This window comes from Vicugna pacos, chromosome 2, assembly GCF_048564905.1.
Source record: "Vicugna pacos chromosome 2, VicPac4, whole genome shotgun sequence".
In the NCBI taxonomy this organism is placed as follows: Eukaryota; Metazoa; Chordata; class Mammalia; order Artiodactyla; family Camelidae; genus Vicugna; species Vicugna pacos.
Window position 1 is genome coordinate 65,865,772 of NC_132988.1, and position 22,165 is coordinate 65,887,936.

The following is a 22,165-nucleotide window of genomic DNA, read 5'->3' on the forward strand; positions in this document are numbered from 1 at the left end:
CGTGGGATCCAGGTCTGGACAATCAGCACATCAAATCTGTCTCACACTGACTAGACCAAGGATGACCACATGAACAATTCTTCATTCGTCATATGATATTTTCTCTATGTCATCTTGTCAGCTTTGGTTTTTGACTTAGAATTTAGTATGTGAACAAAATAAATCTGAAAAATTCAATTATGAGACATTGACCTAAAGTGTTAGAAAGAGAGAATCTTTTCTCTGTCATAATTCAACATGAGAACATGAATGCTGGTAAATCTAGGTAAAGAAAAAGTTATGTAAATTAAAGGAATGCCAAAGGTAGAAGAGTGAAAATATAGAGAATGATTTTCTTGAACCCCAACTGCTTACAGGGAAATTTCTAAAACAGATGAGTTTTCCTCATGTATCTGTGGAATGGTTACATGATGGGGTGCAGTAGAATCTGTATGTGCAGGATATAGATAGACATTTGAGTTATATATGTCAAAACATGCTAGGATAAGCAGATGTAAAGATTTATTCTGCAGCTCCTAAGGCTCTCTCTTCTATGCAATGACATAAGGATCCAGGCCAATTCTATCTACAACTTTGTAACCTCAGCCCATTTTCCCTGTTGTCTCCTCACTGGCTCACAGTTCTCAACTTGAAGTGTCACATGTCATTTCTGTTTATATATAATTGACTAGAACTGTTAACATGATTCATCCTGCTTTGAGAAGACTAAGAAGTCTGCATTTCTTGTATGCCTGGAAAATGGAAGATAACAGAGTAAGGGTAAATGGTATTAATTTCCCTGACTGTAATTAATTAATAGTTTATGTGTTTTCTCACTCAGAGAGGAGGGAATGATTCCAAAGTTTGCTCTCTGTTAAAGCCACTATAATTCTCTTGTTATTTTGACATAGGAGCGCCATCCCCTCGACACACACACACACACACACAAAATTGGAATCAAGCCTGAAATTTGCAAGTTGGTGGTAAATACATAAAAAAGAAAAAATGCATGGAAATAAGGAATAGAAACATGCCTGTTTGGGAATTTAATGAATGAAAAAAGACATTTCATGTCAGTGGAGAAAAGGCCCATTTAGTATTTCTGAAACGCCTGTGGTATCGCAGAAACATGCATTGTGTATGATTATGTTACTTTTAGTCAGGAAAATAACAACAATTACTAAAAATATAAATAACATGTGGACAAATATTATCACTTTAGAAGAATTTCACATCTAAAATTATACCTCTTGTTTCTTACATCTTTTTTTTTCACTCCTGTGTTGATGAGTTTATTTATAAAAGGAAGTACATTTTTGAAGTACTAATAATTGTATGCTGTGATGGAAAACATCATTTTACTATTTGGACATGTTTTACAGTGTATGTAATCTGTAACAGGGCTGATGATTTCCTGGAGAAAATTGGACCACTAGAATTACTGTAATGTTTGTTTTAAAGTCTATGTAAAATGGATTGTGAAGCAAATATGTATGAGTGCGTGCACACATAAAGGCAAGTGCAAATATTTCAGTAACCCTGGCTGTGCAGCATTTTTCTATACTGGATAATGTGTTTATTTTAACTATACATCTAATATATATAATATATATACTTGTGTATTTTATATTGCATATGTATATGTTAATACCGACTTTAGGAAAAAATTACAACTAGTGGATTTTAACTATTCATTGAATATTTAGAGGCTCAAGAAGTGAAGTAAGTTTAATTGTTATTCCATTACCAAAAATGTACCTTATTACAGCTTGTTCAAGTGAGTTAAAATAGGGATAGAAAGAGGAAGGAGATGGGAAAAGCAAACACAAAAACAGATTGCACAAAATGAAGAGAACTGATGTGAGTGTCTTCATAGAACATTAAGATGTGGTATTTATATTTATAAAAACTGAATTAGATTTTATCTTTATTTCTGTTACTTCCTAATAATTCACATTCATTAATTTCTATGTATGTGAAAAGAGTTTTTAGCTTTAGAGGTACAAAAACAAACAAGCGGACTGAATGCAGGATGCCTAGTTTTAGGAATGGGTTTTAGAAAGCTGACTACTTCCAAGTCATTCTCAATATGCCCAAATATAAATGAGCTCTTATAGCTCATTACAGATTGTCCATCACAAGATTGAATACTAAGTCAAAATGCATTTGAAATAGTAAGAATTACAGGAAGGAAATACTGAAATTATGGATATAAAATAAGCCCTTCTTAGAATACTTAAGCCAATAAGTGGTATAGAGAGAATCTATAAATAAATCTTGGCCACAAATGTCCAGGAATTAGAATAATGCAAATAAATGGATATCAATAAGGTCATTTAATATTTTAACTAAACTTATTTATAGAAAAAATAGCACAAAGCTATGGTGTATTAGTAATTACATAGAATATATTAATATTAAACTAAAATAATTGAAAATCTCTTGCAGCACACTCTTATACATAGTGTTACATGATTTTTAAAAATACCGTATAAATATATATCATTTGTCCATTATGAGATTATATTCTACATTTTTTCACTTAAATCACTGTAAGAAAATGCATTCATGATGTAATATAATAGCACTGGAGATGTAGAAAACTACATGAATTAATGTTATTGTTTTATCTCTATTCATCATCAATTTAGTCTTTTATAAACTGAAGAAAAATAGGAAAATGGGGAAAAAAGCTCTTAGGCCTGTCGGGATTAATTGCACTGCCAGTGTTGTAAATCTCTCTCTATTCAAAAGAGTACAAAAAAGAGAGCCCCTAAACAAAATTAGATAAAAACCCAGTAAAGAGTCTCAAAAGTACTGGTAGAGTTACTGGTTAAACCTTAATATCTATTCTTCAGGGACAATTTTTCAACATTTAAACTTCAGAGTATCCCAAGAGGAGGCTTTTTTTGGAAACAAGCTGTAGACATCGGGAGTCAGGGTTTTGCATTAGCAGTGTTAGGTGAAATGTGGGTGGATGTTAGCATCTCTTTTCTTCAGAAATGTTTTGGAACGCTACTGTACAATACTCTGCAGAGCAGGCAGATTCCTGTAATTATGCCACACAAAACCCTCCCATTGCAGGCAATGGAGATTTTACACACAGAGCAAGTGAAAGGCTGTATTTTCAGGGACTGTTTCTTTAGTGAGTAACAAGAGTGGTGAAATAATAGGGTCTTTTATTTACAGAGTTCTTTAGTTCAAAGAGCTCAAAGGAAGTGGTAGTCATGATCTCATTAACGAGCAAAGCAGCTCTGTGAGAAAACATAGGGCCAATAACCATATTCTGCATATAGGGAAACTTGGACTTAGAAAGTTGTGTGTGAGACCCAATTATCTTTATGTCTGTATGTGATGGGCATAGTAATGGAAATACAATGCTGTGAGACCTCCACTGCACAAAGCCATAGCTTGGCTGCCTCCCAGGCAGCCTCCTGCAGGATGCTTGATTATACACGGTGGTTGTAGCTTGTCTTAGTTTTCTTCCTAGTCCATATAATAATCCCCACAAACCCATGGAAGTTCCTATATGTAAGACACAATCAGAGTCATAATAAATTTGCTAAAGGTGGTTTCCATACAGGCTTAAATATGATCTTTCCATCAAGGTAATTTTGTTTTATATATGTTGCCTTAGATGCATTGATGCCAAGATTTTGTTTGGGTCAACAAAACACTGGTAGAATTTTGCTGTGGTTATAGTAAATCTCAGGTTAGGGTAAAATCAAAGCTCTATGAGAAAGAATTAGAGGGACCTTTAGGAAAAGTTGTAGCATATGCTTTACTGAAAACCCAGATTCATTCACTTTCTGTGTATTTATGAAAATAATTGTAAAATTCCAAGTTAGTGATACTCACAAAGCACTAAAGATACAGATCAAAGGCAGTTACATTTCATTAGTCTTAGAGAAAAATTAAAAACTGCCTTCAGAGTAGATTAGCCCATGCTAAAATTTCCTATATTTTTATGTACATTCTCCTGAATCAGTTGTTACAAAGTAACAGTAATCAGTGATTTACCGAGTTTTCAATATCTCTTGCTGTGCTTGTTGGATAATCCTGAACTCCAAAACTATTAAACATTCCAAATGGCTAATTCTTTTTTTCTCTACTTTGTTTATTTATGTTTTATAGTCATTTTACAATGTTGTGTCGATTTCTGGTGTACAATATAATGCTTCAGTTATATATGTACATATATATATTCCTTTTCACATTCTTTTTCATTATAGATTACTGTAAGATATTGAATCTTACAGTTCCCTGTGCTATACAGAAGAAACTTGTTGTTTATCTATTTTATATATAGTAGTTAGTATTTGCAAATCTCGATCTCAGTTTATCTCTTCTCACCCCCTTTCCTCGCTGGTAACCTTAAGTTTGTTTTCTATGTCTGTGAGTCTGTTTCTATTTTGTTAATAAGCTCATGAGTGTCTTTTTTTTGGGGGGGGATTCCACATATGAGTAATATCATATGGTATGCTTCTTTCTCTTTCTGGCTTACTTCACTTAGAGTGAAGATCTCCAGGTCTATCCATGTTTCTGCAAATGGCTTTATTTTATTCTTTTTTATGGCTGAGTAGTATTCCATTGTATAAATATACCACAACTTCTTTATCTATTCATCTGTCTGTGAACATTTAGGTTGTTTCTATGTCTTGGCTATTGTAAATAGTGCTGCTGTGAACATTGGGGTGCATATATCTTTTTGAATTAAGGTTCCCTCTGGATATATGCCCAGGAGTAGGATTGCTAGATCATGTGGTAAGTCTATTGTTAGTCTTTTGAGGAGTCTCCATACTGTTTTCCATAATGGCTGCACCAAACTACATTCCCACCAGCAATGTAGGAGGATTCCTTTTTCTCTACACCCCCTCCAGCGTGTATCATTTGTGGACTTTTGAATGATGGCTATTCTGACTGGTGTGAGGTGATACCTCATTGTAGTTTTGATTTGCATTTCTATGATATTTAGAGATATTGAGCATTTTTTCATGTGCCTCTTTAGCCATTTGTATGTCTTCATTGGAGAATTACTTGTTTACATTTTATGCCCATTTTTGGATTGGGTTCTTTGTTTTGTTTTGTTTTGTTATGAAGTTGTATGAGCTGTTTATATATTCTAGAAATTAAGCCCTTGTCAGTTGCATCATTTGCAACTATTTTCACCCATTTCCTAGGCTGTCTTTTTTATTGTTTCTTTATGATTCCCTTTGCTGTGCAAAAGCTTATAAGTTTAATTAGGTCCCATTTGTATATTTTTTGCTTTTATTTCTTTTGCCTGGGTATGCTGCCTGAGGAGAACATTGCTAAGATTTGTCAGAAAATGTTTTGCCTATTTTTTTCTTCTAGGAAATTTATAATGTCTTTTCTTATGTTTAAGTTTTTAAGCCACTTGCTGAAGAGACTGTCTTTTCTCCATTGTATATTCTTGTCAACTCTGTCGAAGATTAATTGATTATAAGTCTATGGATTTATTTCTGGACTTTCTATTCTGTTCCATTGATCCAGATGACTGTTTTTGTGCCAATACTACACTATTTTGATTACTATAGCTCTGTAGTATTGCCTGAAGTCAAGGAGGGTTATTACTCCAGCTTCATTCTTTTTCTTCAGTATTGCTTTGGCAATTCTGAGCCTCTTGTGATTCCACATAAATTGTAGAATTATTTGTTCTAGTTCTGTGAAAATTGTCATGGATAATTTCATAGAGATCACATTACACGTATAGATTTCTCCGGGTAGTATGGTCATCTCAACAACATTAATTCTTTTTATCCAAGAGCATGGGATGTCTTTCCACCAAATGTCTAATTCTTATGTCTAAGAGTCAAATTTATAGAATTGAAAACATCTATATTTTAATAAGAACTATTTTTTATTACTTGAAGAACTTGAGAATAATTTCCATGTTCATGGTTTCATAGTCAGTATTCAAAATTTATGATTCAAGTATATTTTGCAAAGATGAGAGCATGTGAACTTAGAATAAATGCTTACGTGTCATCAACCATGATGCTGAGATGCTATAATTGAGTTTGAACACGAATATTAGGGTTCTTTCTCCCTGGAAATTTTTCAGCTTTTTCTGAGTTTTCCTAAGCTATAAAATGGAGATATTTAATACCGTTGTTTCATCAATAAGTCAAAGTTATTAGAGTGTTTGGTAAGTACTAGTATTCTATGCTTCAAAAATTTCTTTTTTTAACATTTTTTATTGATTTATAATCATTTTACAATGTTGTGTCAAATTCCAGTGTTCAGCACAATTTTTCAGTCATTCATGGACATATACACACTCATTGTCACATTTTTTTCTCTGTGAGTTATCATAACATTTTGTGTATATTTCCCTGTGCTATACAGTGTAATCTTGTTTATCTATTCTACAATAAAAATTTCTATTTTTTATGGAGAAAGCAAAGTAATGATTGGTTGACAAAATAAAAGTGAGAAGAAAAATATTTATGTAACTTTCCTCAGTGATGTGAATAAAATTCAGTTAATCAGTTGGGTGATTCTCAACTAAAATAACCAAAGTGGTGAATTTGTCTAGCCCTTTTCTCTTCTACGAAAAGCTATTAAATGGACACTGGAGAACCAGCACAGAAGTTAAATGATTCCTTCTTGATCACATGCTACCATACAATAGACTGAAGAGTCAGATTCCATCCTCTGTACTATCCAGACTCTATACTTAACATGCCATTTATGGGTTCAGAAAATTATTTACATCTATTGGAAATAAAATCTCAAGCATTGTCCAAAGGCTGGAATTACTTTCTGGAATTCTCTTTCTTCCCTTTGGGAGGTGCCAGAATTGTTCTTTCCTTTGCTTTTCACATAAAAGTGAAAATAATTTAAGATCTTTATCTGCACCATGTGATCTGTTTACAGATTACTCTCTGTGGTTAATGTCTGTAGTTACTCTTTTCCCAGATAATGAAAATCTTAATGAAATTGTTATTGAGAAGCTCCATTAGAGTTACTCCAGTATGTATGGCAGCCATGATTCTCCTCTCATTCTATTAAGCCAGAGAATGCAAATCTTAGGAAAAACTGGGTGATTTCAGTGTATCCTTTACATTTAAATTCACTTTTTCTCAAAGGATGTTGTTAATATTAAATAAAATTATATATATAAGGTGTCTAACACACAGCAGGTGCCAATAAGGTCCCATGTCTCTTTTCTTATTTATGGGAAATCCTGGCACAGTAAATAACAGCCTAACTAGGTTCATCTTGGATATAAAAACAAATAGATTATTGTAGTTTATTACAAGTGATGATCCCTATAAAACAGCAAGTTTTAACACTAAAATGTATTTGCATACATGACTTTAATGGAATATAAGTTAGTTATGCATATTTTAAAAATAAGAATGAAGATATATTCCATAATTTCATGTAAAAGAAACATCGATATTTGTATGGTATGATTTCAAGTGAAATGTACTTTAAAAGCTGTGCTACCCAACATTATTATCTTTTGGACCAAATTAAATTTAAGAGGCTCAATAACAAATGATGCACATATCTTTTTTATGAATGTTTCTACAGGCTGTGGCCTTGGATTTGAATAACCACACCAAATCCCTTCTAGTAATAATTTATATATATAGAATAAAATAGATATATATAATAATTAATATAAATAATAATATAATAACAATTATATATATATATATATATATAAACTTTGTGTGAGTACATCACACATTGGTTACCTACTGCTGTGTAAGCAGTTGCCACAAAACGTAACCATCTAGAGTAATGTGCATACACGTATTTGTTATCTCGTATTTTCTTTCTGTAGGTTAGAAATCTAGACAGTGCTTAAGGTCCTTTGCTTTATAGCCACTCACAAGGCAGCAGTAAAGTTGTGGGCCCAGGGTTTGTGGACTCATCCGAAATGTCAGCTGGAGGGGATTGTGCTTCCAAGTTCACTCAGTAGTTTTTGGCAGCATTCTTTTCCTCAGAGTTCCTTGTCCCATGGACCTCTCCAAAGTGAAGATTTAACTGCTTCATCAAAGCCAGTAAATGAGTCTTCCAGCAAGATGGAAGTCATAATCTTTTGTAACTTAATCACAGAAGAAGCATCCCATACTTTCACTACATTCTGTTGGGTAGTTGTCACTGTGTCCAGCCCACACACAAAGGCAAGAAATTTCACAAGGGCATAAATACCAGGAGGTAGGGATCATTGAGAAATCTCTTCAATTACTGTTTAAGGAACTTTAAAGTGATACTTTAAATATGTTTTAATATCCAAAAACTTAAATGAAAACTTAGGAATTTGTGTTAAGTCTAAGAAATAATGTACAAAATTGAAGCATATTCTAGAAAAAAAATACGTCACTGAGATAAATGAGTAGCTCAGATATTTATAACTTAATTCAGGCTCATATGATATAAGAATGATCTAGGTCTGGTAAATAGTATAAGATTTACTTGAAATGCTTTAGAATCTTGCAGTTTACACAATGAAGAACTATTTTTTAATTTCTAGGGAGTATATATGTTTTTAAAAATTGATTTTGGTTCTGTTTCTTTCTGAATTCTGTGCATAAACCCATGCATTTGTCCGTATCTGAGTGTGCATACTCTGATACCTTCTTCAGTTCATATTTTGGCTCAACTGTGTACTGATTATATGTCTTAGACGAGTGATTTAATTTTTTTGCCTCAGTTTCCTCATCCTTAAATTATAAGGATGTTTAAAACTTAATGTGCAAAATACATGTTCAGTTAATTAATAAATTAATTTAAGATATAATTTATATAATGATACTTTTTTTCTCACACCTCATGTAATTCTCATAGTTGATGAACTGATTCATTTGTATATTTATCCAATTAATAGCAAAGATTTCTTCCTTGTCAACATAGTGCATTAGTTGTTTATATGCTGTTATGTACTGAGGATATTGAATATGACATAACATTAACATTTTTAATATTATGGTGATTGGCATTTTACAGGCAGAAACAGGATGTTATAGGAACACAGAGAACGGCACCTGAATTAGAAAGGCAAGGGGCTTAGCAAAGGTATACCGAACTCTTGAATCATCTCTAAAATGTTGAGGAGTCCAGTGAATGAGGGGAAAATGGTATCTCTGGTAGAGAAATGGTACATGAAAAGGTTTCAATGTATGGGAGTCATTCAGGAATGGATAATGTCTGATCCATTCAGGAAAAATAAATTGCTTCTTTTTTCTTTTTTTTTTTCAGAGGAAGGAAGGATTTATTACTTGCAGCAAGTAGGGAGAACAACGGGGATCTTTTCCAAAGCAGTGTCTCCGAAAATTACTTCTTATAACTGATGAATGAATACTTGTGGAGACCCTGTAGCAGGTAAGTCTGGAAGGGTAGGAGGGATGGGACTCATGAAAGGCTTTATATGCTTCTCAAAGGGTTTAATATTTTAGTAAAAAAAAAAAAAGACAGGAAAATTTCGAATTTTCTTTAAGAAGCAAGGGAATACATTACTGTTTGCTTAATTTAAGATATTCCTCAAAATACTATACAGTGTGTGTCTAAGATAATTTTTTCCAATGTTCCAAGATATTAAATTTCTCTATATTGGACCTGGCCCTAGTTAGCCTGACTCTATATATCTCAATTAGAAGTTCTAGTCAAAGGAAGAGATGAGTTTACATAATTGGATATGGAGAATTATAAATATTGGGTACTCTCAACATTCTGCAATTTTTGAATATATGTTCAGTTTCTAATATTTAATTTATGGAGAAATGAAGAGTGATAAATTTAAAGAAGATATATGTGTTTAAAAGTTATTTTAAAGTATTAAGTGTCTTTATTGGAGAAAGTATGGCAAATGCCCATTTAAGATAGAGAATCCATTGTCAATTCCTGATATAAATAGCCAGCATTTTAAAATTATTAAGTGACCATATTAATGATTCATCATTTCCATAGAAGTCTGTAGATGTTTGGCTGTCATCAATACTGAAGTAATCACTAATTATCCATGAACAGTAGAGTTAAGACAATTAATGAAATGGGTTGTTGTCTTCATAAAATCGCCAACTGATGAGATGATTTCAGAGAGTTTCTGAGGAGAGTAAGAAAAGGGATGAAATTCAAATGTGAGCAGTTGACATTAATTCTTATGTTCTCTGAGTTGTATAGTTACATAAAAGGTAAAGGAACAGATGCAGAAGAAAGACTTTGGTTTGTATCCCACACATCCTCTTTTTTACATCTACGACTAATGGGCTCTATATCACGAACCACAAGCCTCTATTCAACTTGAATTCATTTACTGAAAAGTTAGGATAATGTTCCTATAACCTAACCTCAGCAGATTAATAGGAGAAGCAAAATAAAAGTGATTATACAGCAAATGCAAATGTTCCTGTCAAATATTAACCTAAATTTTGGTATATGTCATAAGAAAAATTCATTTCAAAGGAAAATTTCGCTTACATTCAACTTCCCTGAAGTAATAATGAGCTTTGAATTCAATGTTAGGTTCTAATTTCCTTAAATAGAAAGGTTTTATGTAAAATCAATGTAAGCTTTATAATAGGATGCTTTTATTATGTAGTCTGAGGCCAGCCAGGAGACAGAAGCTAATTTGCTAGTATATTTTACTGAATTTGCTAAGAATAATAAGTGCCCACCATGAGATTTTAAAAACCCACTTGGAGCCTCTTTGTCAAAGGCCAGAGGAGTAGAAATCAAGTATTCCCAGGCATAACTACCTCCTAAATAAACCTTGCAGTAATTAGGAACCCCTAATAAGAGGTTTTCATTGTGCAGTAAGATGGATAGAGGCAGGAAGTGTTTATAACCTTGTCTTGAATTTAACCAATACTTTGGGCAAGAAGAATCAAATGCTCATCAGAATGTATTTTCTCATTTACGTTAAATCCTTCGAGTCACATATTTAAAATGTAACACAATACATTTATATACTAACATCTAACAAAAATAATATAATTTATGATATGGTCAGTAAAACATTTGTGATAGATAAATAGATTTGTCCAACAGAAAGCAGCATTCTTTGACTGCTCCTAATTAGAGCAAAGGAAAAGATATTATACTTCTAAAATTTATTTGAAAGCCCTTTTTTGTTAGGTTTTGCATTTTCTCAAACTCAATACCTATATTAATCTTGTTGACATTATGTTGTTGCTTTTCATTCAAATTAAAATTTAAATAAGGTGATACTTTTAAAAAATATTTGACTTAGTATCATGAATACTTATATGGCAGACACTTATTTGGACCTCCAAGGGCCCCTTCCAGAAAGCATTCACTTCCCAGCTGCAGAAGAGTGATTAGCAGACAGACTCCAATTGTCTGCACCCTCAGGATCTGCCTTGGGGTCCTATGAGAGGTGCTTTTTTTTTTCTAGCAGGGCTCCTAGTCAATGACTGAGGTGCTGGTGGTACAAGAACCTAAGTATTTTTGTCCAACATGCCACTTCTCTGAGGAGTGATCTTTGCTTCAGAACTCCCCTTTGGGCTGGCATGTTTACATTCTTTTCCCAAGGATGGATTAAAAAAAGGAGGGCATTTAAGAGGCAAATAAAACTAAATATGTGAATCAGAGAGTCTCTTTAGTAATTTACAAGAAACCTCATGTTAGGCAGTAGGTAAAGATAAAATGCTAAACATCAACTCTAGGATTTAAATTCAGAATGCTGAACTTAAAGATAATTGAATTCTCAACCCAAGCAAACCAACTGTGCCAAGATCAGGTCTCTTACTCAGAAAACTTGAGCTGCTGATAGGGATAACTCAAAAGATTTTGGTTCCCCATTCTTTTCATACTTCTCTGTGTGGAAAGATTAAATAAAGTTTTCCTCAGCAAGGTAACAGGTGCTCCTTTCATGAAATATTCCCACCTCCTCTTAGGGACATTGGACTTACAAGCAGAGTTAATTTACGTTCTGAAGGACTCTGGATCCCCCAAACATCAGATCACATTGACCTACTGTGTTGAGGCATCATGCTGACTGTACAGGAAAAACAAAGGATTGCTACAGTACTGGGAGACCTGTGAGACCCACCTGATTCAAAGGGTGGAATTAAGCTCTACAGAAATTCAGAGACATAAACAATATAAAAACTGAAAATTAAAAAAAAATTTAGTAAAAATTTAAAAATTCAGGGACATGCCATTTCAATGAAGTATTTAGAGATCTGTTGGTCAGAGGCATGATGGATAATTCTTTCAAATAAACAGAAAAATTGTACCACCTTGTATTCTACTGCAAAGAAGTAGGCACAACATTTAATAGATCCTTACACATTATGAAAGTTAACATTTCACTCATGGGAATGCTGCTCTGGTCCATATACAAGGTAACAAGGAAGGCTCTGGGTGTATGCAGGTTGTGATACAAGCAGTCTTTCCCCATGGGCTAGATGCTCCAGCAACATGTAGTATTGTTCTGCATGAATCATTATTTAAGAAAAAAATGCTGTGTGGTGTTTATGGCAAACCCTGGAAAAGACTGAAAACACAGGTCACTAGAACAAGGCTCTGCAATCTATAGCAAAGAATTATTTGTCTATTGAAAACAGATACTGGCACGTGGCTGAGGATAGAGACAGAATACTTGACCATAGAACACCAAGTAGCCTTGGCTCTGAAGCTGACCACTGTGGTCTCAGTTCTTTTGAACCCATCAAGTCATATATCTGGGCTGATCCTGTAGAGTTTTAGCATATAGACCTTAGAAGTCATGAATGTGTATGGACAAGAAAACAAGACAAAAAAGAAAGAAGAGAAATAGTCTAAAAGTGATGTCCTGATCAACAACACTATTTAAGTAGTAAGTAAAGAAGAAAATTCTTGTAAATATTTTTCAGCTTTTGGCTTGGGGGCATCTGAAACCTTTTCTATCACTGAGGAATTTTTCAACATAATGAGTCTTGCAGGTAGTCAAACCCCATATCTCACTGTAGAAGTCAGAAAAGCTAGATACAGATTTTTTTTTTCCCATGATCCTTAAAGCAGGGGAGCTTGTACATGATCTAGATTCAACTGGTCAGATTCCTCCCCATTCTATCTTCAAACTGTGAATCAGGAGCTAGTTTTAAGAGAAAAGAGACAGAGAAAACATCCCAGTGGTGCTGACAGAAGTGGTAGCATCCAGATATCAGGTTCTGCAGTGGCAGCGGCAACTGCCGAAGTCTTCACTCTCCTGCAGCAGCAGCGAATGCAGCCCCAGCTGCAGCAGGACAGCTCTTTTCCACGTGGGTTCTGGAATCTGATTTCCATCAGTCCAGCAGCTGCCTCATGTCTCTTGTTTCTGACCGTTCTCAAATTTAGTTTAGCACCTTTTTAGTGACACCCTTAGCCACCAAACACTCAATAAAAGTGTGTTCTATGTAAATGGGAATGAGTTGTTTTGTTATTTGCTTCAAATAACAAACTGATATGGAGTGACAGTGCATGAACAGACTCAGATAAATGAGGAAAAGTAGAATAGGTGGCCTGAAGAAAAATTAAAAATGTATGTGGAACCCTGTATTCCTCTCTTGCTTTCAACCTGTGCATCCAAACTTCTAGCTAGACCCTGCTGTCTTATCTTCTAAACATATTCTCCAAATATACTTTATGTATTTTCCATCTCCATCGATATGGCTCAGTACAAGCCACATCTCTTATTTATTTTTATGAAATGTTTGTGTAAATGTCCTGTCTAGTTCCCAGATTAATTAAAAGCTTTTCATAAGAGAGTGGCTGAAAAATTTGGAAATCCAAGAGAGAGATTATAAAGTTTTTTCGAAAGCTTTATTTTCTACTTAAGAAAGCATAAAGTATTTAATCAGATATTAACAGCAGTCGATTTCCCAGCCCTCTTTTTTGAGGCCTTGAAGTTACAGGAGAATTGCAAAAGCCTCTTCATCCCCCGCTCTGTTTTGTCTATGAAAAGCAGAGATAAATTTCAACTGTTTTCAAATTACCTGGAAAGAATTGGGTTACTATTTTTTTCTCTCTTGTGGTGACCAGCCTCTTTCAGTTCAGTGATTGACAGAGATATCATATTATGCTTTTCCTTTTTCCTACTGAGCATGTAAAGACTGGCTTCCTATATTTCTTAGAAAAGAGATTACAGTGTGGCAAGTCTGGAAAATTCTCATAACACAGTTGATTTTATAAAGACTACAGAATGCTTCCTTTCCCAATTATTACTTCTGTAAGCACATAAAATAAACATCTTAAACTCTTTTCCCACTGCTCTGAGAAAATTTGGAAAGTTCATAGTTTGGAAGAAGCTGTAATTGAATCTATCTGTGCCTGTGAATTTCAGTTTCTTTGCTTCTGTTTTTTTATTTTTTACTTTTTGTGAAAGGTTTTTAACAGCAGATTTTATTTCTTTAATAGATAATCAGACTACCCTAAATGTCCATTTCTTCTGCTGTCATCTTTATTAAGATACATTTTTCCAAGAATTTGTCCATTTTTCCACATTGTCAAATTTTTGCCATGCATTTATATCCTCTTAAATATTTTTTTGATGTCTGCAGATTTGCAGTGATATTATAGTAAGATCATCACCAATATTAAGTAATTTATCTTTTCTCTTATTGTATCAATCTTGGTAGGCATTTATCAGTTTTAGTAATGTTATTTCAAACAAATTTTGGCATCTTTCTTCTGATATATGTCTTATTATTTTATGAATCTCTGCTTTTATATTTATTTTTAGATTTTCTACTTTTTTATAAAGACAAAATGCTTTTTTAGCATAATGAATATGATAATACCCAAACATTAATTTTTAATGCAGGTTTACAAGAAAATGAAAGGAGCAGAAGACTGAGTGTGTCTGTTCTCATTAAGAACACTTCTCTGAATTAGTTCATAAATTTCTGCTTGTATTTCAGGGACCCAAATTTTAATTAAATGAACTTTCCCATGCAAGACAAGTTACAAAATACAGTTTTTCTTCTTTTGGCAATAGGTGTAACTAAGGATAAGTGAAAAGATGGTGAGAACACATATTGGGATAAGCAGCAAGTAATCTCCACTGGACACTGAAATAACAGTAAAGAAAAATAATTAAAAAGGATTATCTCTGGGCTAGAGAGTGAATGTGTTGGAGGTAGTAGAAAACATTTACTTTTAATTACAACTTAGAGAAAATACTATAAGAAAACATTCAATAGCTATTAAAATTATGTAGAATAAGGACATGTAATAACATAGAATGAGACTTATAATACATATATTAATAGACTATATTTAACAAAATAATCAGCATGATACTGTTATTTTTGTTACATATATGTGTGCGAATATATATATATATATGTATGCATACAAATAAATAAACATACACTATTTTAGAAGGAAATATATCCTTTGTTTATTTAGTATTTTTATCCATTTGTCCTAAAACGTTGCACTATTTACATATGAATTAAAAATTGTGTGTGTACATATATATATAGTACAGAAGTATATGTAACATAAGGCAGTCACTGAAAATCAAATGTAAATCTGTATGATTCAAATTCAGGTGAAAGGATTCTAGGCTACTATCATTAAAGGAATTTTTCTCTTTTCAAAGGAATTCTCTTTTCTGCATAGAAGAACGTTACATACAATATTTCATGCAGAATATTACATCTGTGCATTGAAGGGATATTACAACTTCAAGAAATATTTTGAAGCAACAGTAGTAGTAAATCACAAAGTTTATTATTCAGAAGATCTTGTAAGTAGAAACAATTTTAGTCTCTTTTTGTTATTGCATCATTAGCTCCACCATATCCAAATGGTAATACATGCAAATATAAGAAAAATGATTAATTACCAGTGTTAGCTCTATATGAAACACTGGTTGAACTAGATAGACTAGTGAGGAATATAAAATGACCTAGTGAGAAGCCATCTGTATTTCTGTCCAACTCTTTAAAAGCATTTCTCCTGCTGTCATTATCACAGTGTTCAATAACAATGTAACAGAAGCTTTATCACCAGGAAATCATGGATGTATTTAATGCCTTCTTAATATGCTTCTGTTGCCTCTTGAAACATTTCTGGGATAATTGTCTTTACTAGGCATATTTCCATATCTTCTTGGAATCTACAACATGGATTTTTACAAATCTCTGTAAAGACATCAATATATCAGTCTAACACCAAGTCATATATACCAAAAGGCAAGAAATGGAAATTACTGAAATGAATGTTGCTCTCAGTATCAAACCAATGATTCATCTGATTGTGTTTATATAGTTTGTTACTTGACTGATAGGTGCTTTGTATAAAATTGATTAATCAATTTGCTATTTATGGTCAATCCCTATTTCACAAGATTTTTTTTAACATTTTTTATTGATTTATAATCATTTTACAATGTTGTGTCAAATTCCAGTGTCCAGCACAATTTTTCAGTCATTCATGGACATATACACACTCATTGTCACATTTTTTTCTCTGTGAGTTATCATAACATTTTGTGTATATTTCCCTGTGCTATACAGTATAATCTTGTTTATCTATTCTACAATTTTGAAATCCCAGTCTATCCCTTCCCACCCTCCACCCCCCTGGTAACCACAAGATTTTTTATGTATTTAAAGTTTAATATAACAAATCTTGTCAGGTATCTGCCTCTAGCTTTAGTAATAATTAGTATTTTGCCAATATATCTCCCTTATATAATTAATTGTGTAGTTTAGATCATTACATACTCATTTGTGATGTTATCCATTACTACAAAATGTGTGTCAAAATATCTTATGAAAGTGAAATTCTGTCAAGTTCAGTTCTCTATATTGTGGGTACTTTAGGAATAGTAGAGAATTGTAGAATTGCTCAAAACTCCTGGTGATGTTTTTCTTCTGTTACTATATAGAGATCATATTTTTTAAAATCACAAATAATCAACTATGTTATGGACAAAGAAATAGATAGATGATATTAATATTGCTATTCCTCAGCAATCCAGCATCTTCCCAATAGACTTTTGTTATTTTAGTGGAGTAGCTTTTCTCATTTTTACTTTAAAAGTTTCTAAGAGCTTACATTTTATTTGTGTCATTGTAAGCAGTTTATACTTATTCATTCTAATTTATCTCATCTACAAATCTATGTCTTTAATTTAGTGAAATTAGTTCCATTTTTATTTTATAGTCAAATGGTCTGCCCCTGATTCACATTGTTGGTATTATCGACAGTGTGTTAAGATTTGTTTTTAGCACATTTTTGTACTTTCCCTTTATTCAATTCAATCTGATTTTTCAATTTTCTTTTCTTTTCTTTCCTTCTTTTTTAGGAAGGGATAGGGAGGCAGGGGTAATCAAAGGTTTTAATTTTTATTCTTTCCTATTTACTGGTTTGCTAGTTATATATTTATGTATATTTTACATGATACACATATTTAACAGTTTTCAAGATAAAACAGAAATAATCAAACACTTTAATATTAGATGAAATTAAAATAATAAATGAATTAACCGAAGGATGAAATAATGGATATGGGACAGAATCATCTCATGGGTGCTCAGTATAGAAATGCTGTTTTTTGGAAGAAGATGTATATTCATTCCATCTTGTGTTTTCTTTAATCTGTGTAATATTCGAAATGTTTTGTCTTTCATCTCTTTGGTGTTGATTTCCTCAGAAAAATTGAAGAACAAGAAACAAAACTTGTATTAGCTTCATTAGTAAGCATGCCATTTAATTGACATTGAATTGACATTTGGGATAAAATAAAACAAATAGATATTTTTTTGATGTACTGATGCCAAAACAGATCTTCTCCTATGTGGTAAGAATAATAGGCAAAGTTGAAATGTAACAAAAGGGGACCACACATAAACCTAAGATAGGGCTCAGCTTCAAATTTTAGAACATAATATCATCAAGTTATTTTATGTATATATTTATAAATATTGGGGCTATTTACCTATTTATAATTTGCTTTCCAATAGTATATTTGAAATACATTATAAAGCTTAAAAAAGTAAGCTATTTATAAAAAAAATTCCCTTAAGAACAGGGTGGTTTTGAATTAAACTAAAGAGGTGGCCTCCCTAGTGGATATATATATGTGGCAGTCACTAAGACTGGATTTCTTAGGGTCCAAGAGGAAATTTCTGTATGATTTTGTCATGTAACCAGATGACATAATGTACAGACATTGAGACCCATCAATCATTTCAGGTACAAAACAGAATGAAGGAACACATATTCCATAATGTAACAAGTTTTCCCAATTAACTGAAGGATGACCTTATTACATCCTTATTTATCCCCCCCAAAAAATGATATTACAGATTACTTTCAGACAATTATTTTTAATTTAAAGTTTTGACCCACAAATATTTTTATGACTACTTATGTGGGGTAAAAGTGATGTATCCGGAATGCAAAAGTTTACCTAAAAATTGAGTTTTCCCACTAACATGTAGGGGAAATAATATTTACAACTTCCATTTATTAATTATCTAATTTGTGCCAAGTACTGTGCTAAGCATATTACATGCAGAACACACATCTAGTGTAAATAGGAGATAGAAGAAATTGGATCCTAAACCAAATGTCTCTCGATGCCAAAGGAAGTACATGCCAGAATACAAAAGCAAGAGTATAGGCAAGTTTAAATTGCACTTTACATTTTAAATATTGTTTTTCTGACCATTTATAAGTTCATATTATTGTTTTTATTTTCCTTTTCATTTTTTTTTAACTCACTGATTACCTGGTCCTAATTATCAGACAGACTTCCGTGTCTATATTCACCCAGACCAACTTGACTCACTCCTGCTCTGTTACACTTAAATTCGTCTTAATTATGATCTTGTTCCATGCTACCTTTACTTCTCTTTGGCTACTTGACTATGACTTTAGATTCATCTTATACATATGTTGCTCAATTCTAGTCTACCACAACTGGAATTTTTAACTATTGTTCAAGGTCATTACCCTTTGGAGGATGATTTTCTTTCTCAACTTTCAAATTTCAGATTTGTGGCCTGAAATATAATATAAATGAATCTTGTTCTTACATTCAATAACCTGTATATATTGTTCCTAATTTATACTTTCATGTTTATCATCTAGCTTTCCATATGACCACTTTGATCCATGGTTAATACAACATCTCGGTCTTTGCTCTTTTTTGTTTAAGCTTTTCATTTTATCATGTTGGGATTAAAGGGTTCATATTGAGGGGTGGTTGTGACACTTGCAAAGAATTTGAAGGTTTCCTATAAGCCAGGGTAGAATTTCAAGTGTGCAGAAGACAAAGTTTATTCCTGAGATAATGGAACTGCTACTAAGGCTTTTTAATTAAGGGAAGTAATACAAAATCATTTTGTGAAAACTGTCCTATTTTTTTTTTATTCATAATGCATTGACCAGGAAGAAAGAATAGGATAGGAGCATAAAGTTGGGATCTACTTCAATAAACTGAATGTATAAAGAGGCAGAATCCTGAGCTAAATTTGTAGTACTATGAATTAAAAGGCAGATATAATTGTGGGTGGCACTAAAAAGAGAACACTCTGGTTTATAATATCTTATTTGTTATGGGTGACAAAGAAAAGGTATTGACTAAGGACTATATAAAGTTTTCTTGTCTGAGTGACTGTGTTGAATGTGTTGAATTTGGAATATTAGAAGAATAGGCGTGTGTGGGAAAGTGGATTATGAGTTGCATTTTAGGTATGTTGTACTTAAACGGACTAAAAATTTTTGTTCGGAAATGCCTTGAAGCTAGTTGAAAATGAAGTGAAAATTTAAATGAGAAGTCAAATAAATATTGTAAGATTGTTACAATCTTTTGGATGGTAAGTGTTGTCAGAAATTTAAACCTGGAAAATGCTCACATCCAGAGAGTGAGAAGCAAGAAAGCGCAGAATGAAGGTGGTGCCTACCCAAAAGAGCTGTTTTGAGCTGTCTGTTAGTTCTATGTAGATACTTTGGTCACATTAGTTAGAATCTTAAATAATGTATATGGGCACGGGGTAGCACATTGTCATAGGTGTTTAAGACACTTAAAAAAAAGTAAAGGTGCCAAAAAAGAGTTAGAAACAAGATTGTGTGAATGCAGGGGAAGAGAATTTCCCTGAGTGGAAGCCAACATTGCAAATTCTGACAGGGAGGAAGGTAAGAAAATTAAGAGAGAAAATATTGAGTATGGTAATTATTATATCATTAGTGACCTTTGAGAGTAGAGTATAAACATATTCAACTTTAGCAAAGTATGAGGGAAATAGTATCTTTAGAATTTACATCTCTAGCTCCAAAAGATTCTTTTCTCTTTCTATGGTCACTTTTAATATTTTGATATAACATCAAAGTGTCATTAATCTTTTTAGCCCTGCTGGAATAATACAGATACTGTGACAGAGTCCAGATACATGTTTTACATTTGTTGGATTAAAGGCCAGAACTTTTAATTTGGTGAACTGTTCCTTGGATATCAAATTAAATGTTCTGTAATTGCCACTGTGGCAAGTACTTTTTCTTTATGATGTGATCAGCTCATGCATGTAGTTAAATGGCATATAAACAACAATCAATTCAAATTAAATCGTTCCATTTTTAGATGTAAAACCTACCAAGGCATCTCATATCACATAATTGTATAATTCACTTTAATTACATAATGCTCATATGGTGCTAAAAAATTGATAGGCTGACATTAAAGCAAAATGACTTAAACCTATCTTAATTTGAAATGCAATGATCATATTACTAATAATAAGATTAGTGCTAAATTTTGGAATTGAATCCCCTAGGAAATTTATGAGTTTTCCCTTAAACAACGTTAACAACATTCAGAGGAAACCCCAGGAGAAAATAAATTAGCAAAATGTCTATTTATTTGTCACATATTTTTAATATTTTAAAATTCCTTTATTTCCAGCCTGTTGAGATTGTAAATATATTTGGGCATAAATAGCAGCAATCTCTTTTATAATTAGCCTCCTCTTTAATGATTTATTCAGTAATAAAATAAGCCAGATTCTGGAACTTTGTTCAGTTCTTCAGGAGTGAAATCTGGCATTACCGAAGTCTTGAGACTAATTGAAAAAAGACAAAATTCCTGCTATCCTGATACTGCATATATTACAGCTAGAATCAGAAAGGATTTCCTAATTTAGTAATAACCCTAAGACTTCAAGGCAAGAGGACAATTTTTTCTGGCCTATGATATATTTTAAATAGGCTTTTAATGAAGAGTCAGAAAATACTGATTTTCAGTACTGAACATAAGATATTTATTCCAATAAAAATTGCCCACAAGACACATAACTGGAAACAAGACGTCCAACTTCTTTGCAAAGTAAAAGCTGGGCCAAAGCAGGTTTGTTCACTGAGGAAAGTATGTGTGGAGAATTAGGCAGAAAGACAAGATTATCATCTAAGGAATCTTCCAGAAGTTTCCAACAACCCTTAACTGCTACTTCTGTGAAAAGATTTTCATAAGTTTTTGTCAGAGGAAACAAAAATGTATTTTATTTTAACATTAAGTTTAAATACATGTTAAAAAAGCAGTTACCTTACTTGATTTGATTTTCTTTAAAGTATACTTCAAAACATTCATCATGTCTGGACTCACTATATTTTATCAGCAATAAATTTATCTGTGACACTCAAAATTTCTCATTTCCTGCCAATTATCTGAGTTCAGTCTGTGTCTCCAAATCTTACTTTTTAAATCTTTCTACCTTTCATTATGGAAAATTTCACACACATAACAAAGTAGACATACTAAGATAATGAATGCCGATGTATTCATTTTAATTTTGTATACTTTAACATCAAAACCCCCTAATATCTCCAACATCGCCAGATTCTTTTCTAAGTAAATTTTGGATAGCACAATATTTCATCTGCAAATATTTAAGCATTAATTGCTAAAAAAATGACTTTTTAAAATATAGCCACTACATTAATAATAATAGTTAATAAAATGTCCAACTTTTTAAAATATAGCCACTACATTAATAATAATAGTTAATAAAATGTCCAATTAGTTTTCATATTACCAGGATTGTCCTTTTTTTTTTTAACCATTTGTACAAATCAGGGACAAACTAAGTCCTATACATTATAATTTATCATGTTTCTTTTAATAATTTAATTATTTTTTAATCTGTAGATTCTATTTCCATTTCCCCCACCCCCAGAAATTATTTGCCTCTAACTAGCTGTTTGTCCAATGGGATTTCGT

The 22,165-nt window shown here is 32.5% G+C and overlaps 1 long non-coding RNA gene across 5 annotated transcripts in view; it reads left to right on the plus strand.

Moving 5' to 3' along the window:
* Positions 1-22,165, plus strand: part of LOC140686569 (uncharacterized) — a 464,075-nt gene that overhangs the window by 139,248 nt on the left and 302,662 nt on the right. For all 5 annotated transcript variants that reach the window (XR_012060402.1, XR_012060398.1, XR_012060399.1 and 2 more), the window contains exon 3: positions 9,214-9,336. This is a non-coding gene — a long non-coding RNA (uncharacterized lncRNA). The remainder of the gene's footprint in view (positions 1-9,213; positions 9,337-22,165) is intronic.